Source organism: Lissotriton vulgaris, chromosome 6 (assembly GCF_964263255.1).
Source record: "Lissotriton vulgaris chromosome 6, aLisVul1.2, whole genome shotgun sequence".
NCBI lineage: Eukaryota > Metazoa > Chordata > Amphibia > Caudata > Salamandridae > Lissotriton > Lissotriton vulgaris.
This window is the reverse complement of record NC_141694.1, coordinates 685195894-685218387: the sequence shown is the minus strand read 5'-3', so window position 1 is coordinate 685218387 and position 22494 is coordinate 685195894. Positions and strand designations below refer to the sequence as shown.

Genomic DNA, 22494 nt, shown 5'->3' with positions numbered 1-22494 from the left:
GGGTGGATGGAGGACTCTAAAGGGACACGAACACTTTGCTACATGGTTGGCACGGAAGGGGTGACTGTCGAAGTTCACATGCTCCAGCAGCCAGCGAAAATGGGAACTACATGGATTGAACATTTGATGGGTGACAAAGAGGTCTTAGACCAAGAGGGAGATGGGTGGGATAAGGGGGTGGGGACGTGGGGATGTTGCTTGATGCTGACATGTCTGCTGTATATGGTGTTTCTTTGCTGCAAAACAATCAAAATGTTTTTTTTATTTATTTGAGGGCAATGATGGAAAACCTAGGCCGTAAGCAAGCCCTGGCGATGAAGCGTCGTCTTTATGATGTTGGAGATAAAGCAGCTAAATTGCCTGCGTGGCTGGAAACACTTGGTAAAGAGGACTTCATACTACTAATGCGGGAATAGCTGAAACCTTCGCCTCTTACTATAAGACCTTATATGCTTCCCAAACCTCTATGACTGATGCTAACTGTACAGACTTTCTTAAAGATGTGACTTTCCGGACGCTAACCGGGGAAGAGCGGGAGGCCCTAGAAGCTGATTTAACTGAGGGAGACCTGCAATGGCCTTTGAGTGAGTTACAGTCAGGCAAAGCACATGGGCCCAACTGCCTAATAATACAGCTATACAAAGCGCTAGTGGGGTGGTGATCAAACCGATGCTGGGAACGTATCGAGAAGCACTCTCCGTTGGCTGTCTTCCACTTGATCAGAGGATGGCAACAATAGTGGCCAAACAAATAAGAGGGAACAAACCTGAGTGTAGCTCATATAGACCAATTTCCTTGCTCAACGCAGAAATAAAAGTGTTGGCCACAATCTTGGTAACTGGGCTACGGGGGGTTCTTTGCTCGATAATACACCCCGATCAGTCTGCATTTAATTGCTGTAGGAGTACGCGGCTCAACCTGAGGCGCCTATGTGGGGTACTCCATTTAACTGAATCCTGGGGAGAGACACAAACAGTGGCGATGGCCTTAGACGCAAGAATAGCATTTGACTCGGTAGAGTGGAACTACATGTTTGCGATGTTGGAAAGACTCAGTTTTGGCCTCAAATTCAGAGCATGGGTTAAATTACTTTACCAGGCCCCCATTGCCATAGTCAGGGTGAACGAAGAACCTCATGCAGCTTTGAGCTCAATAGAGGCATCTGACAGGGATGCCCGCTATCCCTTATGATGTTCGCTCTGGCTCTCGAACCACTAGCAGATGGATCTATTGGGATCCTCTGATCTATTGTATACCTGTGCCGGGAGGATGGGAAGGAAGAATCTCCCTATACACAGATGATGTGTTATTATACACTGCTCGACCCCAGAGCTCAATATTTAGAGTAATGCAGATATTCGGAATATTTGGGAGCACTCGTATTACACAATTAACTAGACTAAATCAGTAATATACCCCCTATCGGGTGAAACTCACGCCTGCCCCGCGACTGTTTAGCCCCGATGAGCCTGGAAGGGTTCAAATACCCAGGTATTTATGTTACGCGAGACCCACATGAGTTTCTCAGCCGAAACGTTTATCCGAAGCTTGAACGACTTAAAGCTGATGTGAGACACTGGGAATCCTTGCCATTGATGATAGTAGGTAGAGCAGCCCTTTAAAAGATAAAGACCTTCCTGAGGCTGCTCTAAGTAATGCAGAATACACCCTACAACATTCCACTAACCACTGTGGAAAGGGGGGCGCCAAGAATTGCCCTAGCTAAACTACAACTGGAAGTATATGATGGGGGACTGGCAGTCCCAGACATCCAAAAAATATTACTGGGCCTTGCAATTGCTTGTAATCAATGATTGGGCTTTCATGGACCAACAAGATCCAGCTTACAGGGTGGACAGAGGGTGCATGGGCCCGGAAGGGTACGAGAGTCTATTGTATGTTAAGGAGAGCAGAGACAACTGGTCACAACACACACAGGTCGTAATAGATGTATGGCATAAAGCTACCAAGTGTCCGGGATGGAAGGGGAAACTGATGACCCAGACACCATAATAGTTCAGTGTACTCTTGTCAGAGGTAAGTGGGCTACACAGATTTAAAAAATGAAGACTCATTGGTATAGAGTACCTAGGTGACATATGGAGAAATCAACATTACATAATGTTTACTGACTTGCAAAAAGAATTTGACTTGGTAAATCGGAACCCTTCCGACACATCCAGTTAGGACCCGCGTTGCATTGTCACCTGTCGGTAGGTGAGCAATTGACTGACACCTCCCCATTAAAGGACCGAATGCTGACTGAGGTACTGACGAAGAAGGGAATATCGCTAATCTATGGGAAACTAATCAATAACTCCCCTTACCTACTGGGTCCCCTGAGATTGGCATGGGAGGACGATCTGGGAGGGACACTGGACAATGAAGACTGGACAGAGGGCCTACAGGCATCCCAGGAGATATCCGTTACAGTGAGATTCAGACAGGTCCAATGTAAGGTAAGCCACAGATCATATTATGCGCAAACCCTCCTGTATAAAATAGGCAGGGCAAACTCCCCGCTATGCAGAAGGGGTTGTCTGAGTCCCATTTGGGATTGCCAGCAGGTCCAAATTTATTGGGTCCAGATCACATCAATAATGGCGAGTGTGACGGAGGTAGAGATCCCTGTTGAACCCAAATGGTTACTCCTGGGAATAAAAGGGGAGCAAGATTGGCCCAAGGCAAAAGAAATCTGGCTAAGAATGGCAGCGAGGGTAGCAAAGCGAAACACTGCAAGACCATGCGGGACCACAACCATAAGACTATAAGGCGGACCTACATTGGTGCCAGAGGGCGGAAAAGGTGGTCTACGCAGCAAGAGACAGCCCTAAGAAATTGGAAAAAGTGTGGGGTGATTGAAGGACTTATAGGGGATAGGACTTATGGCATAAGTGAGTGGGTAATCACAGGGTAAAAGAAGACAAGGTGTACTATGCAAATCTAATCAAATGGCCATAAAAGCGCCTAGATTATATGTCTGGACTCTGTAACAAAATGGGTTGTGAGGCACCAAGGTAAATATTTAAGTGCTAAAACCTCATCATGCCATCGCAGTATGATTTGTGAGGTCATTTGTTTGGTAATCAATAAAAATACATATTTTTTAAATAAAGAATACAGGGAAGGAGAAAAGAAGGCAGGAATAAATAGAGGAAAGGAGTGGATGTACCAGGGCACATGTTGGGGTAGAAACACTAGTTCATAGGTCATAGTAGAATTGTAAGCATATAGGCAGATATATAAGTAGTAGGGTATAAGTAGGAGTAGAGGTACTTTGGAGTAGACACTGGTATATAGGCTGGAGTAGAGGTGTGTGTGTGAACAGGTAAAAGCAGTATAGTAGTACGGCCAGAAGAACTAGAGTATGGTTAGGGGCACAGGTGGGTATAAAAATGGTTAGATGTTATAATATATAGATGGGGTGGGGGCAACTGTTTATAAATAGGAGTAGAAGCATTTACTATAGGTGGAGTTGATGTGCTAGGTTATATATAGGAGTAGTGCTAATAGGCTACGGTTAGAAGTGGAACTGCAAGAGTATTTGTACTAGCATATAGGTAGGGGTAAAGGAACTAAGGCATAAGCAGCTATATATGTAACAGGGTAGACATACCGGTTGAACAATTTGAGTATGGTAACAAGTAGAGGTGGATGTAGGCATGGGTAACGGAGTCAGGTAATGAGTAGAGTAGAAGTACTAGGGCACAGCTTGGTGTGAAAATACTGAGGAACAAACAGTCGTAGTAGGCCTAGCACCAGATTCGGGATCATGGATGCAAGTAGGCACATTGCAGAGCCTCTCAACAATACCAAAGGGCTAAATGGAGATTCTAATATTCATGTACAACCGAAGGGTCTGACCAACAAAAACTGAGTCGCAATCACAAGGAGAGGTCAACCTCCAATTGAGGTGTTACACAAGACAGCAAGTATTTTCTACCATAACTGAAATCATTTGTTTAGGGGCACACTCACATATTCCCCCTCACAATTATTCCACAATTTAGTAGGTTGTTTTGTTTACTAAACTGCTGAAAATTTGCTGCAGAGCCTTCCTGGGCACAACAGGCAAGAAACCTGTTGATCATACTCTAGATGTCTGGTACCATTGCTATCCCACTAGCTAACTTTGTTGATGTTTTCACATTAACATGGACACCCCAATGGAAATACAACTGTGTTGACTGCCTATAGATCATTTTAGTTCCATATTGCCATCCCAATTTATTGTATACCTTCCTACTGACATAGAGAATGGCACTGGTCTTTTTATTGGACCACCACTGTACAGAGAGATAATAGGTTCTCGGTAAAGGGTGCTCCCATGCAGGGTCCATTGGATACTGCAGCACCCACCCAACGAGAAGCACAAGCCAATGAGGATGCATGCTACTTCAGTGGGAGAGGGTCCATGTATCCTAGAAAGGATACTCCTGGTGACCCATACAGTCCAATTAATAGACTACCGTCCAGTAGGAGTCACAGCATACCTTTTTGTGATAAAGGGGTAAACTATATATCGCAAAGTGGAAGATTACATCTTGAGCATCAGATATAAAATGGCCCAGAAAGGGATAAAGCATTCAATTGTTTGGATCGCAAATGGGAGCTGCTAAACCTGTGCCATGACCAAATGTCATCATGACTGGTTACCAACCAGGCCAAAAAGTCAAGACTGTGAACCAATGGCCTTTGAAGATAAATGATCTGGCCTGTTTCCTGTGCCAAAAAGGACATGTGATGTTATCTACCTCATTGAGTTGAGGGGTCCCCATAGAACAAAATATTTCATTGTCAATTACAGCAAAGAAAGGCAGCTTAGTGTGTCCCCTCATATGCCACAAAAAGATGGCTCATTGTGGGGTTAATCTATATCACAAATGAACATAAACGAAAGACACCAAAGACACTTGTTGCAGCCGTTGTTCAGCAACTTCTCACAAAAGCCCTGAGAACTGACAGATGGGCGTACCCAGTGGCACTGAGAAGAGCATGCCCAGTGAAAGGCCGACTCACCAAGTTTTAAGACAAGGGCAGATACTGCACCAGAGGCTTCCTTCTAACCCGCCCTCATCTTATGTGATGAAAAAAAGATGAGTTGCAACCTTGAATAGCTCTTGCATGGCTTTCCAGAGAGAGGCCACAATGATGAACACTAAGGGCAGAACAGTCGGAGTACACATAAATGTAATTTTTTTTTGTTTACTTTACTGGTAAGTTTTCACATTAAACTGAGCGGTCATATACAGAATCCTTCAAGAATATATCCATCGACTTATTCTCATTACACGCAGTAGAGTCCCAGGCACTTTGCACAGTTGAATACACTTTACACTTTCCATTTCTTAGCAGCAGATTCAGCATCATATAGAAATAGGGTTGACACAAGCACCAAGGTTTACATACTATTGTCACCATCAGACTCACTAGTCTGATCACTGCCTAACCCCGTTGGATTCAACTATTCTCTACATAACTCTCTCCAACTTCCTATGTCCTCTTCCAACTCTTCGGCCCTGTGGCAGGCTTTCATATATGCAGTTCCTCGCCCAATGACCACTCTCCCACATCTCTCATCCAATTCACAAAGAGGGGGCCCACTGACCCATCCAGCAAATGGCAACCCTCCGTTTAACCAACACCTGCGCTAGCTGTAGTAGCTTGTTGGCCATTTTCCTCTTCTTGTGTTTGCGGTACCAGCCCTAGAAGGCACTGCTCAGGGATAGCTTCAAGCGTGATTCCCACCCTTCCACAGAGCAGTGCTACTACATCAGGAAAATAGTGATGAACTTCTGGACATTCCCACGCCAAATGCATGAACCCTGCATGGGCGCCATGACATCTAGAACATTCATGCGAATTGGAGGCATCTATACTATGGAGCCACACCGGGGTCATATACACCCGTTGCAAGAAGTTATAGTGCAGCAACTTACACATTAGCGTGCATACTCTCACCCAGTCCCTCTCCAGCAAAGGCACCTGCAAATCCTCGTTCCACGCTTCCCATGCCCTAAGAGCCAAAGATACCGAGTCCGCAATCATGGCCTTGAACAACAAAGACACCAATCTTGGCCCCCCCCCCTCCACATGTTAGCAATATGTTCAAGGTCTCAGTTGTCCGGGGCACATCTGGATACATGGGCCATGTCACCTTAGCCACTTCCCTCAGGCTAGCATATTGAAGATATTGCCCCTGTCCCAGACCGAACCCTTCCCATGCCGGCTCAAACGTAATGTAGGTGTCATTTATATATAAATCTGCCAACACCATGCAGCCACCCATGCCTGGAAAGACATGTTTTCCACCATCCTGCGCACATGAACTATCTGTCAGATGGACAATTCTGGATGGAAGGGAGCCCACCGTGCATATGGCTGGTTTTGAACTGGGGTGTCAAGTGAGTCAAAGAACGATGATGGATTCAAGTCAGATCTGTTAATGGGGGTGAGGGTCTGAAACGTTTCAGTGCTCCGTCCATCATCTCCTTGTGTTTGCTTTGCTGTGTCTATGCCCTAGTGGGTAAAAAATCTATGTCAATCAGAATTTTTTCCCTGAATAGCTATTTGCTTCAAATGCTCTAATAATACTTATATTATATATGCAATTAAAGAATTCGAGTTTTCAGGAGGGCCTCACCTTTTATGGGAACACAACAAGTCTCAGGTCACTAGAATGCACCTGCATAGCTCGGTTCTAAAATGCAGACTACAGGTTCCGGGAATTCAGCAAACCACGTCCAGTACTGAACTCAGAAACGCTCTACACTGGACGTTTGAGGCGAAATAAAAGCCGTTGATGAGGAGTAAGGAAAACGACACCCCGAAACTACATTAGTTTATCTTGGTTTCTGAATCCTTAAGTAATGAAAACAAGCATTAGAAATGCAATCGGGCTCGGATTTATTTGAGTTTGAGCTAATGGCATTGTAAATGCCAATGTATTGTTGCTATGTGTTATGGAGTGTGTTCATGCGGTGTGTACTGCCAGTGATCTCCTTGTGAGTGTGCGAATATTGCACCACTTGCCTGTGATGTCCTTCTTGTGAGTGTGAGAAGCTTGCACCTCTGCTACCTGTGGTCTCCTTGTGAGTGTAAGAAGCTTGCACTGCTGCTGCCTGTGATGTCGTTCTTGTGAGTGGGAGAAGATTGCACCTCAGCTGGCTGTGGTCTCCTTGTGAGTGTATGCACTGTCATCGCTAGCCTGTAGATATGCACTGTCATCGCTAGCCTGTAGATATGCGCTGTCGTCGCTAGCCTGTAGATATGCATTATCATCGCTAGCCTGTAGATATGCACTGTCATCGCTAGCCTGTAGATATGCTCTGTCATCGCTAGCCTGTAGATATACACTGTCATCGCTAGCCTGTAGATATGCATTGGCTTCACTAGCCTGTAGATATGCACTGTCATCGCTAGCCTGTAGATATGCATTGGCTTCACTAGCCTGTAGATATGCGCTGTCATTGCTATCCTGTAGATATGCACTGTCATCGCTAGCCTGTAGATATGCTCTGTCATCGCTAGCCTGTAGATATGCACTGTCATTGCTAGCCTGTAGATATGCATTGGCTTCACTAGCCTGTAGATATGCACTGTCATCGCTAGCCTGTAGATCTGCTCTGTCATCGCTAGCCTGTAGATATGCGCTGTCATTGCTATCCTGTAGATATGGGCTGTTGTCGCTAGCCTGTAGATATGCATTATCATCGCTAGCCTGTAGATATGCACTGTCATCGCTAGCCTGTAAATATGCACTGTCATCGCTAGCCTGTAGATATGCTCTGTCATCGCTAGCCTGTAGATATGCATTGGCTTCACTAGCCTGTAGATATGCACCGTCATCGCTAGCCTGTAGATATGCACTGTCATCGCTAGCCTGTAGATATGCACTGTCATTGCTATGGCTTCACTAGCCTGTAGATATGCATTGGCTTCACTAGCCTGTAGATATGCACTGTCATCGCTAGCCTGTAGATATGCTCTGTCATCGCTAGCCTGTAGATATGCACTGTCATCGCTAGCCTGTAGATATGCATTGGCTTCACTAGCCTGTAGATATGCACTGTCATCGCTAGCCTGTAGATATGCATTGGCTTCACTAGCCTGTAGATATGCGCTGTCATTGCTATCCTGTAGATATGCACTGTCATCGCTAGCCTGTAGATATGCTCTGTCATCGCTAACCTGTAGATATGCACTGTCATTGCTAGCCTGTAGATATGCATTGGCTTCACTAGCCTGTAGATATGCACTGTCATCGCTAGCCTGTAGATATGCTCTGTCATCGCTAGCCTGTAGATATGCGCTGTCATTGCTATCCTGTAGATATGCGCTGTCGTCGCTAGCCTGTAGATATGCATTATCATCGCTAGCCTGTAGATATGCTCTGTCATCGCTAGCCTGTAGATATGCACTGTCATCGCAAGCCTGTAGATATGCATTGGCTTCACTAGCCTGTAGATATGCGCTGTCATTGCTATCCTGTAGATATGCGCTGTCATCGCTAGCCTGTAGATATGCATTATCATCGCTAGCCTGTAGATATGCACTGTCATCGCTAGCCTGTAGATATGCACTGTCATCGCTATCCTGTAGATATGCGCTGTCATCGCTAGCCTGTAGATATGCTCTGTCATCGCTAGCCTGTAGATATGCATTGGCTTCACAAGCCTGTAGAAATGCACTGTCATCGCTAGCCTGTAGATATGCTCTGTCATCGCTAGCCTGTAGATATGCACTGTCATCGCAAGCCTGTAGATATGCACTGTCATCGCAAGCCTGTAGATATGCATTGGCTTCACTAGCCTGTAGATATGCACTGTCATCGCTAGCCTGTAGATATGCATTGGCTTCACTAGCCTGTAGATATGCACTGTCATCGCTAGCCTGTAGATATGCTCTGTCATCGCTAGCCTGTAGATATGCGCTGTCATTGCTATCCTGTAGATATGCGCTGTCGTCGCTAGCCTGTAGATATGCTCTGTCATCGCTAGCCTGTAGATATGCATTGGCTTCACAAGCCTGTAGATATGCACTGTCATCGCTAGCCTGTAGATATGCTCTGTCATCGCTAGCCTGTAGATATGCACTGTCATCGCAAGCCTGTAGATATGCACTGTCATCGCAAGCCTGTAGATATGCATTGGCTTCACTAGCCTGTAGATATGCACTGTCATCGCTAGCCTGTAGATATGCATTGGCTTCACTAGCCTGTAGATATGCACTGTCATCGCTAGCCTGTAGATATGCTCTGTCATCGCTAGCCTGTAGATATGCGCTGTCATCGCTAGCCTGTAGATATGCGCTGTCATTGCTATCCTGTAGATATGCGCTGTCGTCGCTAGCCTGTAGATATGCATTATCATCGCTAGCCTGTAGATATGCACTGTCATCGCTAGCCTGTAGATATGCATTGGCTTCACTAGCCTGTAGATATGCATTGGCTTCACTAGCCTGTAGATATGCACCGTCATCGCTAGCCTGTAGATATGCACTGTCATCGCTAGCCTGTAGATATGCACTGTCATTGCTATGGCTTCACTAGCCTGTAGATATGCATTGGCTTCACTAGCCTGTAGATTTGCACTGTCATTGCTATCCTGTAGATATGCATTATCATCGGCTTTAGTGGGTCAATTTCTGCAAAGTCATATGTAGTGGGCGGGAAGAAACGTGAATGACACAATAACGGGATAATGCATGAAGAGGGCTCTTTAAAAACTCCTGTTAGTAAGTGTATTAAACATAAAATGTTTGTTCAAATCAGTAGGTCTTGGGTAATGGCAGTCCTAAAAAGTTAGTTACTGGCTATACAATTTCTAGAATATTTTGTGTGTGTTATCGAGGTGGGAGGCTGATGCGTTGATGGTGATTGTTTCCTGCTTCGAGCACATTCCGCAGGGGCATAGATAAGCATCCCCGCGCCAGACATCGAGTCCAGAAATCTCCGAGCCTTAGGCAAACGCTCTGCCCGGCTGCCCCCTCCACTTCACACGGCTGTGAATCACACAGAGAGATAAGAACTGAGAAGGAGTCAGCGCTCGTGATGTGTGAAAAGTTCAAGCAGGACATCTCTCTTAACCATCTGGATTGCATTACACGGGCACTCTGACAGCTCCTAATTAAGATTAATCACTCTGTCGTGCTCGTTCGCGCACAGAATATGCCACATCGGGCACGCGTAAATTACTTACAGCCTATCACGTCAACGCTACTAAATACACACCACAGCGAAGACGAATCACTAGGCAGATGCCATAAAAAAATAAGGAATGTGCCAGCCGGAGCCCTTTCTGCATTTTTTTTTTCTAAATACAAAAGAGCTCGGAAACTCCGCCCACCACTTCGTGGTGACGCGGAGGCCCGAGCCCTAAAAACAACGAATTATGAGCTCCTTAGTAAAGCCTGCCTTGGATTGTGCATTACAAAAATATAACATGGCCCAATCATGTCAATGCTTTGCCAATATTTGACAAAAAATATGTTCCACCAGCAGCTTTAAGATTGACAAGTTTCTGTACATGTTGCCATGTTACCACATAGTTTCAATGAACAAAGATGAAATTGAGGCTCTTAGCGTATACTATGAAAACCCATAGCAAAATGCCATTATCCTAAAACACATTCCACGGTGATCAGAAAATAGTTACATTTTTACTTGGTTTTAAAATAAGCTTCTGAAATCGCTAATTAAGAGTGACATCAACCTCATTTAATATAGCAGGAACAATCTTACTATCCATAAAATAATCAACGTGTCACAGTCAGCTCAAGTGCCAATGTCATTATAACAGAAAACATAAAATAAAACATGGACATGCCCATCCCGATGCAAAATACTTCCAGAAAACTGGTCATCACAACCAGCCCACATAGCAAATGAATATTACAGTGCATCAAACATCTAAATCTCCAGGAGGAGCTCATCGTAAAGTTGTTGATTATCTCTCAGCCACAGTCTGAATATAATACATTTTAAAAGTAGCAACCATGTAACAATTTCATAAACATTATAATGTCACTAAACGCAAGTGCTTGTTAAAGGCATGTATGTTATTCACACAAAACAAATGTTTTGATAGTATTCTCTCTGTTTGAACAGATTACCATAAGTACATAAAATGACCATCTGCATCTGTGAAACACATGCATAAAAGAAATATCATTTGATTCTTGCGTTGGTCCATCAAGCTAACTACTGTATCTAACGTTCAAGTGTACTGAACGCTCAAATGCAGAAAATTCGTGTGCACCTAAGTTTTTCAAAATCGCATTTAATATCTTTGGCTAATCAGAAAGTGACAACTATGTATTAAGTACTCAATGGATTTGTTAGTATTTATCTTAACCAAACTGATTCTGGTCTGAACATTGCTCACATTCTTGGCTTTAACATCTTTACTCCAGAAATACTGAAAAGATCCAAATTTGTATAATTATTACTGTAAAAATCAACTGTGGCTGCTGGCTATCATTTAGAGGTACTTTTCTTCTAGCTAATGGTTATTATTGGCTAAACAATGTTTACAGTCAATTAAAATGTTATCCAGTAATTAAAAGCAGGCCTGCAACTAGACATTCAAATAGGGAGAGAATAAACCTAGGGCTGCTTACTTTACTGAGATGAAATAATCTATACATGCATTTACACAATGTGTTTCTAAGTCAAGGACTCCAAGGGGATACTGGTCTGCTTTAAAGCACCACAAGCATGCCACTGTTGGAATAATAGATGCAAGAGTACATCCTACATAAAACAGGATCAATCCATATAATAGGCATGTTTGACGTCAGTTTCATAAAATATGTTTCTATGAATATAAGTAATTGCAACCCTCTGAAGGTCAACAATCTTTGACCAGGTATAGCATGTTCTTATTAGCTGACCATTTAAAAAAAGGTAAAAGGTATGGCTTTAGGTTGTGGTAGGTGTATTGTAAGGATTTTTTTGAGAATTATAAGTAATGAAGCCCTTATTATTCTGGATAGATCAAAGTGAGATGATCAAACTATGAGCAGGAATTCGTAATAGTTATGTGAGGTATCAGTCCAATTTACACCAGTGTTAAACTATTCAGATAAAAAAAAGACCGATAGCATTTAAAGACATATGTTGCATAGAAATGGGAGACAGTCTTTCTTTACTTCAGTTTTTGTTTTTCATATCCTTAGTTAAAGTCCTTGAGTTTGCAAGTAGTTGCCATAATTCAAGTTCTGCGAGTATATCACTAGAACAAATTTGTTTGACTCAACAGAATGGTCTCAGCTACTTAACTAATTGGTTATCTCTCTTCAAAGCTAATATTGCTCATTCAATAAATGTGAGTGGATAAAGGTTGCTTCCAAAACATGTCACTATTTTTAATATTCAGACCTTAGTGTGCTTTAAAATACCCATCTTTCAATACTGAAAATTCGTCAACTCCAAAATATCCATTCAAATATTACTCACAGCTACCACGTGAGGGGGATGTAGTGTAGAAACCTAAAACAGCATTCTAATATGTCCTGGCTGGGCTCTCTGCTTGACCTCGTCGTTATGTTACCATCAGTAAAATACATGCAGGCATTAAGCACAACGAAGGAAAAACTAGACATTTACCATTGCTGTCCAACAAGGAACTACTTTTCTAAGCTTACTTTATACATAATCACACTCACTCCAAAGCGATGTGTCCTACAGCGAATGCTTCCAGAGTGCATTTCAATGAAAGACGAGGCCTGCAGCACTGGATCAACCGGGAGTAAGTGGCAATCCTAACAAAAGTGCATTTTTGTAGGTTAAATTATACAATAGTTACTTAAAGAGTAAGCTGCACACACAACTGTACAACAAGCAACAATACAATAAATATACAGGTCTGTTCTTCATAACTTGTCCAGCAAGGAGTTAGCATGATTATAAGAATGGTAGGAAGCTATACCGCTTCTAAAGATGTTAAGTTTACAGTACTAAAGCTGTCACCTGCAGAGGCATGCTAGAATTAAAAGCACCAGGGAAAGACAAAACTCCTGTACAGGTCGTGCTGTGCAGGCAGATCTCAGGGCGCTCCAAACATAAATGGGTGGAGAGGCATGGATGCACAAATATACATAGTGTTTGCAGCCAGTTACCGGACTAGATGTTAATGCATCAAGAGTTCTTCATTTGGGTATTGTTATTGGCTTAAGCCAGGTATATCTACATTGGGGAGTCACAAATACCCCAACGGTGGGGGCATGGATCTGTGACTTAAATACACTGCGACACCACACGTGACATTTATGCTGCACTACAGCCACCAAATTCCAGACCTAAAATATATGGCATCCACCACTACAATACTTGTAGCTATTTCAGATAGCAGGGGGAAGGAGCCTGGGCAGGATTGATGCCCGCATCATCACGTTGCTGGTAGTTGTTAGTGCACATGGGAGCTTCCTACTGATCGCATTGCACATATCATGACAGCTAGTATTAGTGTGCCCTGCTGAGTGAATTATAGTCTTGCTACTTGTTTTTTTACCCCTATAACATCTCACACTCTTTCTCCCGCTCTTCTTCTATCCTACTCTTATACTATCCTATCATGGATATTGATTCTCCCATTTACATCCCCATTTCTGGACTTTTTTTAAAAATGGTGAACATATTGATTGCCATCTGTATCCTTCCTGATTCCACGTGCTTTTATTCCTGATTTTGTTATCCTTTTACTTTTTTCTATTTGTAAAACCCCAAAAGAAAGTTAAGAAAAGAATAATCTTGCACTTCATAATTATGGACTCTGAGGCAAAAAAATTTGGCCTCAACACATCTAGCGGAAGGGGTAGTTGAAGCACACCACTGTAAGATACAGCTACAAATTCATCTCAAGTTATTTGACATTAAATCTGTTAACAAAGAACAAGAACTCAGTCAGCAACAGTAACTCCAAACTCCTGGGACCATGCTGTGCCCACGGACTCCTCCCCCCCCCCCCCCCCCCTCCTCCAGCAGTGATCCCCTTCTTCACTGTACGGTACGCATTACTTTGACAACTATGCACAGTAGACGGCTTCTTGAGTGCCCTGTGCCAAGAGCCTGGATTAGGAAAAGGGCCTGTCGTGCTCATCTGAGATACAGGCACAGAGAAGGTTTCATGCAGGTGGAATCTTGTGAATGTGGATTTAACAAGTTACTTGTCACTCTTACTTCAGCTTATACTGCACAGAGAGGTTTTGGCAGAGCTAGTAGCTTCTGCTGGTTGGCGAGCTATCATGTTGTAGTGGTCTAGAATAAAGCATCCTTCTAATGCTACACCTTGCCTACTCATCATTTATCCATCTTATTACACATGTTCAACTTCCTGTTTAGCGCAACATCCTGGTGTGACAACTTAAGCGAACAAACTTCTGTATCGGTGAGCCCAAGTCTAGGGGGCATACCGTGGCTGGGGGGCCAATGCAAACCGTTTTAAGCAACCAGTACATAATCGGGATGGAGTAACTAGTAATAAGATGCCTAAACTCAACATAACAAAGTTGCCAACTATACCTTGCAATGTCCTAGTTAGCAGTTATGAAGATGCGAGCAAGGAAGTTAACATGAAGAACATACTCATCAACCTCTCCGCAGCTGGAAATCAAACTGTCCATTAGTCTCAGTTACAGGCAATGCAGTATGCACATTTTTCCTCAAACTTCAAACCATGGTTGATTATTTTAAACTGCTATTGTGGAAAATGTCCCCATGCAATCAAACTGAAAGGACCACAACAAATGTGGATATTATTTAAGTTTTTTGTTAGATTCACTACTACAAACATCTAAATACTCTTGTTGCAGCTATCCATGCAACTACTGGACTCCTAAATGTACAAACACGTTTTGTGATGCAGGAGGTTTTTACTGCAATTGTTCTCAATTACTTTGGACAGCCTGAAATCCCAGTCCAGCAGAGAGGTAATGCTAATAAATGTCACCTACACGCCTGACTCAGGATAGGAGCTATAAGGGGCAGAGGTCTTAGACTAAGAGAAAACAGTGCAGTCACGATACATACATAAGACAATTCACAAACATTGTCTCCAGTGGAGAATCGAGCACCACCGCAGCCATGAAGCAATACGGGTCCATGCTGCCTGAGCTGCAGGTCAAGGAGTCCCACAAGGTGTGAGGACACCTTTCAGGCACATGAGGTGGTTTGCAGTGCGTCCGAGCCTTTGGAAGCTGTACCTGGCTTCCTGCAGTTGCACTCGGACCCCTGGTTGTGACCTGCCTAGGCTCCTGGAGGCCGAGACAGGAGAACCCGCCATAGTGCACAGGGCGTGCAAAGCCTCAAAGAGTCCCCAATGTATGTGTCGACTTTTTTACGCGCTCACAATGCCTGATCTGGGATTCCTGTGATGACAGACAGCAATCTTCTTGCAGCTGAATGTGAAATCTAGGGGCCTCATATGATTACCTCGCACTGTATCAATGGTTTGGGATACCATCATGCCATCTTTGCATGGTTTAATGAAGTCCTCACATATTTTAGTCCTGTATGTAGCAGTCCGCCTCTGTAGCATACATTATTGCATTATTGCTAAGGACTGCCATATGATGGCACATACAAACATTATGCCTGAAACGTAAGATACCAGCTTACTTTCTATTTAATACAATGCCCAGAACCGAATAGAGGACATGAAAAATAAAAGAAATGACCACAAAATATACCCTGTAACACTGTGCATAAAGCCGATGAAAGACCATTGTGATCGACAAACAAATGGGTTAGACAAAGCAGAGCATATCAGCCACAAAGGACAGCTCTAAGTCTACCAGCGGCCTTCTGTCGCAAAAAACATCTGCATCCTGGCACGGTTACAGAAGCCAACCCCTTTGTAAAACCAGAATAATAAATTGAATCACTCCTTGATCATATCTTTGGCAAGTCACAATTCTCATAAGCTTCCATTGTGGAGAACGCCACAGAAGCAGAACCATGCCTTTCAGACAACCACTGGGCCCACACAAGCCCCATCATTGCCAGGTTTCTAAATTATAGAGATAGGGACTAGGTCTAGACACTGACCATTGAACGAGGTGTCACTGAAAACGAAGGGGCAATAATTTTACAATGGCCGTGCAGGAGGCTAAACCTGCATTTGCGGATATCAAATGACCCTGCAAAGACCCAGTGTGATATTTGTGATGTTATATTCAGCAAAACTCAAGGTCGCCCAACAGGGTCGCTGCTACTATTTCATGAAGCTGGAGGACACACACATGCAAGTTATGTAAAAAAGCTGGACAAGAACTCCACAAATGTACTGCAGTCTCCACATAATTCTCAACAGTATCTGGGGGAGTAACATTTGTGACTCTGGACTGCAGGACTATCATTTCCATTTATTTTCTCAATGCCTAGACTGCTTATGTGAACCAAAGGGCCTTATGTAATAACCTCTATATAGTTAAATGTCGGAAATATGAAATTTCTCAATTCTTCATCCAGTCGCTAAGCACACTGCAAAATGTAATAAAAATAAGATGTTGAGGCCACGAAAGTGAGATTGAAAGGAAGCACGAACATTATCATTCAATCACATAACTAAATCAGGTCATCCCAGACTCAGACCATGAGATAGCCATAGGCGCATTGGTTGTCACCCACAACACCCAGACGGTGTACCTACCAAAAGCAGTTCCTGCACCTGAGATGGAGTAAAAACAGGGGAGGTTTGGTATTGCTGGAAACTGGAGAAGGCACTAAAGTTTGCTGCTGCTGCTGGTGGTGTAGTTGGTCTCGTTGGAGCCGCTGCCTGCCAGACAGACTGCACATGCCAGGAACATGTCAGTAGTGTTACTGGTTAAGCCAAAACACAAGGGATTATCTTGTCTCCAGCGGACGGGAGACATAGTCTGATCTTTTACTTATTGGTGCACAAGCTCAGAGTTGACGTAGATCAGCCTGTCATTGTTTTGCATATTTGTGCACCAATTATGTGTATTTACAGAATACTGTTTCCACGTTAAGCAGGTGTGACCAAGTGACATCATAGCATTTGGTTCATCAAAAATGTAAGATGGGTTCTATGAGAATTGAAGGCTGGGGCACCTTGACCATTCCATTTAAATTAAAAGAAGGAATAATTTGCAAGTATCATTTCGTACACCTTGAGAGAGGTTGTTGCTTCGTTTTTTTCCCCAGTGATGCACACAGCAGTTACATCTGTATTAGGTATCCTTATATTCAAACTCGAAGGGCAGGGGGCCTAGGGAGGGCAGTTACTTCCCTCAAATCCTCCCACCATAGTTCACTGCAGAGGGCCCTACGTTTTGAGTGATCCAGGGGTGGCAGAGAAGAAGTTCTGAGACAGACCACAAACAGTTGTGCATGGGAACAAGCATTTCTCCCCGCACATCAATGCATGGTAATGAACATATCACCCCCTTCCAGTTCCTTTTCAGATGAGGAGGGCAGAGACCACTTGACTTCTGTACCTACTAATCAATTGTAAGAGGGTGCACCGATGCGACACTGTCGGCTGTAGTTCTTAAAATCATACACTCACTGAATAACAAAAAAAAAGGTATTTTTGGTCTATATTTGTTTAAAAAAAAAAAAACACGCACCTGTTCAATTTGTAACACACTACCTAGTGAACTGCAATGTACATTTGTGTTTTACATAGACAATTACTAGCAAACCAGGATATCTGCAACGGGTGCAATACAAAACGCATGGAAAAGTGCTAATCCGCAAAACAAAGCAATGTTTTCAAGATGACTCTTTCAGCGGTGCACCGCACAAAAGAACAATTACAACTGAAATATGCATAACCCCCAAAAAGAGGAAGTCAACGTCCCAATGTTTCCGATTGGATTCAACGCGCTTTTACAAGGAACTTGGCAGTTAACATCTGAACTCTACATAACGATGGAAGCAAGAAATGGGGAAGCTCAGATTCATCTATTTGAAGCAAATGGTGAAAAGACTGATTAGACATCCAATTTTATCTGGTATGTGCCAGTTTTCACATCTATACTACTCGTTCCGAGAGATTATATCTGCAGCTGATTTAGCAGGAGGTAATGTCAAGTCTGTACAAGAAAGCATCGCCTCTGTCTACGAAGGCTAACAGGACTCAATCAAAGTACAGAACACGACAAACTTGTGAGAAAAACGTGAGTGTCTCTTTGTAAGACACACAGCAGTAGTTTGCTGGGGGGTTTTAATGGTGTTAATTTTCCAAGCAACAACATGGCCTTTAGTTAGTTCTGATTTATTGGTGGAAACCATACAATATTCTGGGACTTGCAGTTTCAATTTATACAGTACGAATTCAAAAAGGCTCGCATGTAAATAAGGTGCTGTTGGATAAAAACTCAGAATAGCCTGGAGATGTTACGGGACATTGGACCACAGGGCAGTTGTAGGAAGTTCAAGGGCGAAGTGAACTGGGATAAACGTGTGTGAATGCCAGTACTGAAACAGTAGGGGAGGGGTAGGTGCTGCATGCCAGGAGTAATGTGTTTTCAGAAAGCATTGTGTTAATCAAAGCAGTTCAATGACGTAGGGCAATAAGCAATATTGGACATCGATCAGAAGTGAAGTGGTTTATGGCTTTTGAAGCAGTCAAGTTTCCAGATTACACAAGTGAGTAACTCATCCAATCCAGGATACTGTAGCATCTGTAGTCCTAAAGGTAGATTAGGCTAAGAGTACCAGAAAACAAAAAAAATACATGGACTGTATTCGCATAACCTTTTCAAACACTGAATGAAAAAGAAAGCTTGGCAACTCGGTGTTTCGTGGTCAAGGTACTGGAACAATAGCAGTCATAGGTTATTTACTGTTTGACAACAATCTTATTGTACACAATTTAAATTACGTTAACAATTAATAAAATAATACAGCAGCAAAGCATGGAAAAATACATCAAAAAGAGGGAATAAGAACGAAATCCTGACTCATTCTCTCTTACTAAAACGCTAGTTACCCCATAACACATCCACTACAATACTAATAGCCACCACAATGTATGATTGTTGCTGCTTAAAAATGTAATAACACCTCTACAGTCACATAAGTAATTTTACTTCCGCTAATTACAAATGTCATTGTGTGTCCGATGACCTGGTTATTCTTGCGTTAAAACAGGACAAAGCTATTTGTCATGGAATACCTAACCCTATTTATATCATAAATAGACATAGTATTTTCACAGTTGTGACATAAAGAACAAGATAAATACTGTAAAAGGAAAAAAAAAAAAAACTTTTACTCTAACGCGTTACTCTATGTCTCACCATATACTCATCTCGACATATCCGCTACCTCTGCTCTCTGGCTCGTCCCAAACTTCATTTTACTATGATATCCCTAACACTTTCTAAATTATTCCCTTGGGTATCCCTCCTTTGACTCATCCCAGACCTCATTTTACTATGATCACACTCATCCTCCAAGTCCTGCAGAATACTGCTGCTAGGCTAGTGCTGAATCTCCCAACGGGATGCCCTTCAGCACCCAACTTGAGACTTCTTCACTGGCTCCCTGTTAGGAAGCGGACTCGTTTCAAGATTCTCTGCCTAACACATAAGAACATGTACGGCAATGGTTCTGATTACTGGAAAAAGAAACTCAGTTGGTACCGGCCATGCAGGGCTCTAAGATCCAGCGATAAATCCCTTCTAACACCCCTCAAGATTTGTGCCATAAGAAAGGGAGGGAGTTCTTTTTCATTTCTCGCTCCCGCTTTCTGGAATAAACTGCCACTACATCTATGTATTGTCTCTGATCATAATCGTTTTCGCAGGGAGCTAAAAACATGGCTATTTGACAATTAACTGACTTGTCCAAACCAACTCCTGGGTATTCCGCAAGCGCCATGAGGGGTGATATGTGCGCTAAATAAATATTCCTGATTTGATTTCAAGAGACTCTTCCCCATCTCTCTTTTTAATTATCCTATACCTCATCTTACTACTATGATCTCCCAAATAACACTTTCTAGAGTCTTCCCTACATCCATTATCTTATTCCATTAACAGACTTGCATGTCCACTGCTCAAATTAAATCATATCCCCTATACTAATCCACCACTAATCCTTTTTGCGCTCCAGAGTAGTGCGCTACTCACTGAAAAGAGCTCTGACGTCTCGTCAGGGGTAGTACGCGCTAAATAAATACAATTACAATAAAGACTGGAAGGTCTATAATCCTTATTGCGGTATAACAACACGCATTCATCTTTCTCGCTTTACAAAAGATTCCATCTGCCTTCCAACTGGAAAAAAACAGAAAGAAAATCTTTTTTTTGTAGATTTTAATTAGAATCTATGCTGTTATGTCGGTGTAAAGTGTATGACAGTAAATAAAATATTTCATCATATATAAAGAAGAAATCTTTAAAAGCATTGTGTTGGAAACCAATGGTAAATTGGCAAATTTGGGAATAAGTTATATTGGATAACAAAGGTAAATTCTCAAGCAGCAACCAATAATTCAACTGCAATTTATGTAGTGATTCCTAACATTAATTTATAGATTTGAGGAAAAATATTAATCTGTGGCTTCTTTAATTTCATAACCCAATTCATCTTTTAAGAGGCCAGAGGTAGCTTTAGTACAATGCAGAAAATAAGCCTACGTTTGTTTATCAAGCAAGAAATATACTGCAGTTTCACTCAGTTCTAATCTCAGTGTTGTGAGTTGTTGCAGTACAAAAATTCTAAATCAATTGTCTGTGGAACTGTTCCATCGGCATGTTTAAAGATCCTAGAAAATAGGGCGTCCCATAAGATAATCTATTTTATTTTTATTTAATTATAACAATTTATTCCATTAACCCTACCTCTGTTTTATGAATGAAATTCTCAATTGTCGTGCGTTTGGAAGCAAAATCGGAAACTGACAGAAACTTGCTACAGGGAACTCTAGGCACTTCAGAGCCATGAAAGGGACCAATTCCATCCAATAATGGCTCCCACTTCACAGACATTGATGTGATATTTACGAGCCATCTTTTTCAAACTTCATCAGTAACCACAATTTCATTTCCAAGCTTAACTGCTAAACTCATGAGCCGCCCCAGGTCAAGTTTGAGACTTTCAGCCACTGCTGCCTTTGGAAGAAACACTGCTTCCATCTCTGATCTGTAAGTTTATTATTTAATTAAAATGTAATCTTGAAAATTCCAGCTTGCTACACCAAAGTTACTACCGAGCCAAGACGGCCTTAAGGTATCATTAACACATTATGTGGGCATAGCTACCGAATAACTAATAACGTTATATGCGAGACCTCAGTCAGTTTTCTTTGCCAACATAGCCTTGCAAATATTTGAACTGTACACCCAATAAACGTAATTGTATTCCTGAAAATGTAACGTTGTTTCCTAAAAGGCTTGCTGGCTGAAGGTATCACACGTTTGGGATAGATAGATAGATAGATAGATAGATAGATAGATAGATAGATAGATAGATAGATAGATAGATAGATAGATAGATAGATAGATAGATAGATAGAGCTTTATCAAGCCTGACTTGGCTGAAGGTATCACACGTTTGGGATAGATAGATAGATAGATAGATAGATAGATAGATAGATAGATAGATAGATAGATAGATAGATAGATAGATAGAGCTTTATCAAGCCTGACTTGTAACAAGGCTTGGCATAACTGAGTTGGTATTGGCCAAGAGACTCATGAGTCAAGAGAGGCCTTTTCACATAAGGAAATTGTGGACACATTACTTGTAGCTATTACTATAACCTTCTTCCCAAAGTGTAATGTTTCCTTAAGAAGCATGTTCCCGTTTGATAAGAAGCATGTCGTTTACGCAGAGGTACTTTCTCTACTTGTCATTGACTATACCGGTTCACCTCTCAATGCGTGCCAAGTGAAATAGACATAGCGGTGGCCAGGAAATCAATGTGATGTTTATAGAACGTGATGAATGTTTACAAAACGTAACTTTCATTTGTATTGAATGGCATCAGGTTACCACAACATATGTGTTCACTTGTGTCGTCCTAAGCCCTGTGCAATAAAGGGACATTGTTGCAGAAGGGCTTTGGAGCCACAGATCTCAAGACCACCTGAAAGATGGAAAGAACAACAGGACAGAACTCGCTCCCGACACATCCCGGGTGACATTTGTCAGCAGATCTCTCTTCTAAAAGTGGTGCGGGGTGAAATCTGAATCCATTCTGATGTAGCTACGTTTCTTAGGACAGAGTACTCACCGACTCAGTGCACGCGGATCACTGGAGTCTTCCGGTTTCCTCTGGAACACCGGCTTACTGTCTGGAGACAGGACCAGTAGGGCTATCATCCAATAAGAAATCGGTATAGTGTATGTGCGTCATACAACCCGCCCACTACCGGAAGCTGGACGGTACAGCATCTAAGTACCATGCCTGGAGTACAGTTATGCTCCGTGGCCTCGCAATCAATGAACAACGCAACCAATGAACAGCGAGCAGGTTTTACCTACCCAATAACAAACAAGCTTACAGTCTTCGAGGCCTC

At 42.6% G+C, this 22494-nt stretch overlaps 1 protein-coding gene across 1 annotated transcript in view; it reads right to left on the bottom strand.

Moving 5' to 3' along the window:
* Positions 1-22286, bottom strand: part of ASCC3 (activating signal cointegrator 1 complex subunit 3) — a 2217780-nt gene extending 2195494 nt beyond the window's left edge. Inside the window, exon 1 of the mRNA XM_086926668.1 lies at positions 22209-22286. The gene's annotated coding sequence lies outside the window, so the exon portion shown is untranslated. The remainder of the gene's footprint in view (positions 1-22208) is intronic.
* Between the last annotated feature and the right edge of the window lie 208 nt (positions 22287-22494).